Source organism: Periplaneta americana, chromosome 14, assembly GCF_040183065.1.
Source record: "Periplaneta americana isolate PAMFEO1 chromosome 14, P.americana_PAMFEO1_priV1, whole genome shotgun sequence".
Lineage (NCBI taxonomy): Eukaryota > Metazoa > Arthropoda > Insecta > Blattodea > Blattidae > Periplaneta > Periplaneta americana.
Genome location: NC_091130.1, coordinates 500,754 through 507,642, shown reverse-complemented (window position 1 = coordinate 507,642; position 6,889 = coordinate 500,754).

Here is a 6,889-nt window from a genome sequence, read left to right as displayed (position 1 = left end):
AGTACGATGTTTATTAATCTTCCTGTCCTCCCAAACACCTCTTGTACACTATATAGTGTCCTGCAATGTTCGAACATGAGATAAGCAACCAATACATTAAAAACTTCATCTTATTTTATATGAAGATCTGTACTAAAATTCTTCAGTGGTTAAAGCATGAGTGTAGGACAGCGAATATGTTTATAACAAGGTGAGGTATAATCCAATAAACTGTTGCCAAGGCGAACTGTCATGGCGGACGCGCGCAAGGCTACTACGTAAATCAAATTAAGCATGTATGCATGGGAGCCAACACTACACTCCTTAGCGATAGCGATGAGAGAAAAGCTGCCATCATGTATTTGAAAAGGTAATAAGTTGTAACTGTATTAAATCGTGGACGTAGTTTACAGACAGAACACCAGAGTCGCAATGACACTATGCTTACAGCTCAAGATACCCGTACGGCAAAGAACTGTACAACAAACAAATTATTACCCGGGTTCGAACCCCGAATAAATGCAATCCCAAAAAATATGTATGAGTATGACAGATATGCAAATTGTTGCAAAACCAGATCATATAATCCCCAATGACAGGAAAGGAAATACACTGAGAGCACATACAGTGGACTGAGAGGACAGAGAATGGACTGAAAGAACACTGCGTGGACTGAGAGGACATAAAGTGGACTAAGAATTCAGACAGGGGAATATGAGTACAGAGAGAGTACTGGTTTGACTGTGAGTGAACTGAGAGGAAGCAGATAGGACTGAGAGGACAGAGAGTGGACTGAGTGCACATAGAGTGGACTGAGAGGACAGAGAGAGGAGTCCAAGCTCAGAGAGGAGACTCAGTGGGCAGAAAATGGACTCAGAGGACAGAGAGTGGACTGAGAGGAACCACATTGGACTAAGATGAGAGAGAGAGAGTGGACGGAGAAGAAAGAGTGGCCTGACAGGACATTGAGTGGACTGAGAGGACATAGAGTAGAGTGACAACTCAGAGAGTGAACTGGTGGGACTCTGAGCGGACAGAGAAGAACCAGATATGACTGAGAGGAGAGAGAGAGTGGGCCCAGAGCACATAGAGTGGAATAAGAGCACATAGAGTGGACTGAGAGGACATACAGTGGACTGAGAGCATACAGAGTGGATTTAGAGCACATTGAGTGGACTGAGAGGACATAGAGTGGACTAAGAGGACATAGAGAGGACTGAGAGGACATAGAGTGGACTGAGAGGACAGGGAGAAAAACTAAGAGGACATTGAGTGGACTCAGAAGACAGGGGGTGGACTGAGAAGACAGGGAGTGGACTGTGAAGACAGGGAGTGGACTGGGAGGACATAGAGTGGACTGAAGGGACATAGAGTGGACTGAGAAGACAGGGAGTGGACTAAGAGGACATAGAGTGGACTGAGAAGTCAGGGAGTGGACTGAGAGAACATAGATTGGACTGAGAAAGCAGGGAGTGGACTGAGAGGACATAGAGGGAACTAAGAGGACATAGAGTGGACTGAGAACACAGGGAGAGGACTGAGAGGACATAGAGTGGACTGAGAGGACATAGAGTGGACTGAGAACACAGGGAGTGTGTTCTGAGAGGACATACTGTGGACTGAGAAGACGGAGTGCACTCAGACGACATAGAGTGGACTGAGAAGACTGGGAGTGGACTGAGAGGACATAGAGTGGACTCAGAAGACAGGGAGTGGACTGAGAGGACATGGAGTGGATTGAGAGGACATAGAGTGGACTGAGAAGACAGGGAGAGGACTGAGAGGACATAGAGTGGACTGAGAAACAGGGAGTAAACTGAGAGGACATAGAGTGGACTGAGAAGAAATAGAGTGGACTGAGAAGCCATTGAGTGGACTGAGAAGACAGAATGTGGACTGAGAGGACACAGAGTGGACTAAGAGGACATAGAGTGGACTGAGAGGACATAGAGTGGACTAAGAGGACATAGAGTGGACTGAGAGGACAGAGAGTGGACTAAGAGGACATAGATTGGACCGAGAAGACATGGAGTGGACTGAGAGGACATAGATTGGACTGAGAAGACATAGAGTGGACTGAGAAGACTTAGATTGGACTGAGAAGACATAGAGTGGACTGAGAAGGCATATAGTGGACTGAGAAGACAGGGAGTGGACTGAGAGGACATAGAGTGGACTGAGAAGACAGGGAGTGGACAGAGAGGACAAAGAGTGGACTGAGAGGACATAGAGTGGACTGATAATACATGGAGTGGACTGAGAGGACAGCGAGTGGACTAAAGGACATAGAGTGGATTGAGAAGACAGGGAGTGGACTGAGAGGACATAGAGTGGAATGAGAAGACAGGGAGTGGACTGAGACGACATAGAGTCGACTGAGAAGACAGGGAGTGGACTGTGAGGACATAGAGTGGACTGAGTAGACAGGGAGTGGACTGAGAGGACATAGAGTGGACTGAGAAGACAGCGTGGACTGAGAGGACACAGAGTCAAGTGAGAAGACAGGGAGTTGACTCAGAGGACATAGAGCGGACTGAGAAGACAGGGCGTGGACTGAGAGGACATAGAGTGGGCTGAGAAGACAGGGATTGGACTGAGAGGACATAGAGTGGACTGAGAGGAGATAGAGTGGACTGAGAACACAGGGAGAGGATTGAGAGGACATAGAGTGGACAGAGAGGACATAGAGTCGACCGAGAACACAGGGAGTGTACTGAGAGGACATACTGTGGACTGAGAAGACAGGAAGTGGACTCAGACGACATAGAGTGGACTGAGAAGACTGGGAGTGGACTGAGAGGACATAGAGTGGACTAAAAGGACATAGAGTGGATTGAGAAGACAGGGAGTGGACTGAGAGTACATAGAGTGGACTGAAAATTCAGGGCGTGGACTGAGAGGACGTAGAGTGTACTGACAGGTCAGGGAGTAGACTGAGAGGACATTGAGTGGACTGAGAAGACAGGGAGTGGACTGAGAGGACTTAGAGTGGACTGAGAAGACGGGGAGTGGACTGAGAGGACATGGAGTGGACTGAGAGGACATAGAGTGGACTGAGAAGACATGGACTGGACTGAGAAAACATAGTGTGGACTGAGAGGACATAGTGTGGACTGAGAACACAGGGAGTGTACTGAGAGGACATACTGTGGACTGAGAAGACAGGGAGTGGACTCAGACGACATAGAGTGGACTGAGAAGACTGGGAGTGGACTGAGAGGACATAGAGTGGACTAAAAGGACATAGAGTGCATAGAGAAGACAGGGAGTGGACTGAGAGTACATAGAGTGGACTGAGAAGACGGGGAGTGGACTGAGAGGACATGGAGTGTACTGAGAGGACATAGAGTGGACTGAGAAGACAGGGAGTGGACTCAGACGACATAGAGTGGACTGAGAAGACTTGGAGTGGACTGAGAGGACGTAGAGTGGACTAAAAGGACATAGAGTGGATTGAGAAGACAGGGAGTGGACTGAGAGTACATAGAGTGGAATGAGAAGACATGGAGTGGACTGAGAGGACATAGAGTGGACTGAGAAGACATAGAGTGGACTGAGAACACAGGGAGTGGACTAAGAGGGCATAGACTGGACTGAGAAGACAGCGAGTGGACTGAGAGTGAACAGAGAAGACATACAGTGGACTGAGAAGACTGGGAGTGGACTCAGAGGACATAGAGTGGACTGAGAAGTCCGGGCGTGGACTGAGAGGACACAGAGTGGACTGAGAGGACATAGAGTGGACTGAGAGGTCAGGGAGTAGACTGAGAGGACATTGAGTGGACTGAGAAGACAGGGAGTGGACTGAGAGGACTTGGAGTGGACTGAGAGGACGTAGAGTGGACTAAAAGGACATAGAGTGGATTGAGAAGACAGGGAGTGGACTGAGAAGACAGGGAGTGGACTGAGAGTACATAGAGTGGAATGAGAAGACATGGAGTGGACTGAGAGGACATAGAGTGGACTGAGAACACAGGGAGTGGACTAAGAGGGCATAGACTGGACTGCGAAGACAGCGAGTGGACTGAGAGGACATAGAGTGGACTGAGAGTGAACAGAGAAGACACAGAGTGGACTGAGAAGACTGGGAGTGGACTCATAGGACATAGAGTGGACCGAGAATTCCGGGCGTGGACTGAGAGGACACAGAGTGGACTGAGAGGACATAGAGTGGACTGAGAGGTCAGGGAGTAGACTGAGAGGACATTGAGTGGACTGAGAAGTCAGGCAGGGGACTGAGAGGACTTAGAGTGGACTGAGAAGACGGGGAATGGACTGAGAGGACATGGAGTGGACTGAGAGGACATAGAGTGGAATGAGAAGACATGGAGTGGACTGAGAGGACATGGAGTGTACTGAGAGGACATAGAGTGAACTGAGAAGACAGGGAGTGGACTCAGACGACATAGAGTGGACTGAGAAGACTTGGAGTGGACTGAGAGGACGTAGAGTGGACTAAAAGGACATAGAGTGGATTGAGAAGACAGGGAGTGGACTGAGAGGACATAGAGTGGAATGAGAAGACATGGATTGGACTGAGAGGACATAGAGGGGACTGAGAAGACATGGAGTGGACTGAGAACACAGGGAGTGGACTAAGAGGGCATAGACTGGACTGCGAAGACAGCGAGTGGACTGAGAGGACATAGAGTGGACTGAGAGTGAACAGAGAAGACATAGAGTGGACTGAGAGTGAACATAGAAGACATAGAGTGGACTGAGAAGACTGGGAGTGGACTCAGAGGACATAGAGTGGACTGAGAAGTCAGGGCGTGGACTGAGAGGACACAGAGTGGACTGAGAGGACATAGAGTGGACTGAGAGGTCAGGGAGTAGACTGAGAGGACATTGAGTGGACTGAGATGACAGAGAATGGAGTGAGAGCACATAGAGTGGACTGAGAGGACATAGAGTGGACTGAGAGGACAGAAAGTGGACTGACTCATTGAGGGCAATGTTTCTAAACATAATGTCCCATGACCACGTATTGGCAGGCCTTAGTTAGAATACTCTCAAGACATTATTTCCATAATTCGATCCATGTAAACTTATGAATGACAGGTTGAGCCGGTACAGGTATGAAGAAAATGCAAAAAAAAAAAATTGTAGAATTTGTAAATATAAATGCCGTTACTGGAATGGTAACAGGCCGTACTTTGAAGTAAAGAATAACTTTCCTAATTCATGTCTAGTGTAATCATGTGACATTAGTATGGCTATTAAGGAGTTAGTATTCTAAAAAATGCAGAAATTGTAAAGAAGTCCCGGTGCGAAATGGTAATAGGCAGTTGATTTAAGGCTGAGAGGGCATTAATCCCTAAGTTCGAGAATAGTGAACTTATAAGATATAAGTGTATGTATGGAGAGCCAAAAAAATTGGAAGTTTATTAGGCTTATACATGATATCTGCCCATATACTAAAATATCCTTAGTATCGCACCTGGAAGGGCATTATTTTCTTGAGTGGAATAATGTGATCTAATAACAACAGTTGGCAGAGATGGTAAGGATAGGCCTAGTATGAGGGAAAGTGATCCACAGGGAAAGGGAGACATTAATCATGAAACTAGTACCAATACCAATATTTATTGTACACATATTGAACAATCCTAACCAATACTTGTATAATCAATAATAAACAACAGATTTGAGTACACAATATACGAAGAAACTAATAAATAATGTTATACCAGTACCGATACCTTAATGCAAGACAATGTTTAGGTAATGATGAATGCAATTACGGTAAAACATTAAAAACGCGTTGCAGATGCAATTATTTTACAACACCAATATAAACATTAAAAATAAGGAAATAGCATGAACTGTAAAGGATGGTATTTCGATATAATTCCCTAACGTAGGAAAAATGTGTTTGCAAAGAAAAAGTGAATAATGCACAAAACTGCACAGAAAATACTTTCATATGTATTAACATTAAGGGACAAGGTAACAGTGGCGAAGCAAATGTGTCAAAACTAAATAGGGTGATATAAATCTGTTATCCTTCTATCATCTTATACATTAGATGATTCACGGCATTTTGAAGACAAATATAGTTACATAATCCCCTCAAAAAAAAAAAAAAATCCAATAGAATACGGGTAAAACAATTTGAACTATATGACCAAGAACTCCCAGTTAACCAAAGATATTTCTAACACCAAGGCAATAGAATATTTACATTTAGTCTTCCTCCATCCGCTGTTTTAATCAGTGCTGTAGTTGGAAAATAATTTTAGGGGTACTGTTCAAATCTCCTAGGTTGGAGATCGCCATCCAGATCGCAGCCACAATAGCACATAAGGCATGGGGTTAAATGTTGACAATGATGGCCCAACACAGGATTGAGAACAAAAGCCTAGGATTTATTTTACTAGAAGAGTATTCCTATTCTTAGTCGAAATATCGTTCATTACACTAAAGCGCCTTTGTATTCTGAAGTTGAAATTAGAATAGAATGCATTATAGGTCTATGTTACAAATTACGAAGGTCTGGAGGTTTCATATTGAAGTCAGTATAATCCCTAAAGGCCAGAATGTACTTTCGCTTTTCTTCAAAATGGAAATGCTCATACAAGTTTAAGATGAACATATTAGTACAGGTTATAGGTAGGCCTACACGTAAATGTTTGTATTTACAAATGAAATCTTTCAACATTCTCTATTTTACGTGTCTTCCATTCTATAATACTAATCTCAGACTGTCAACATAAGTAGGATGTTACTGTGGGATTGAAAAGCCTCTGATTGAAATTTTCTGCCAGGGTTCTGTAAAAATGACTAGGTTTTATATTAGCTATATTTGTCCTGCAATGTAGCTCACTATCTTTGAAAACTTCCTATTATGAAGCAGAAAATGCCTCTTCAACATAAGATCCAGGCGAATGTACCATAGAATCAAAGACCT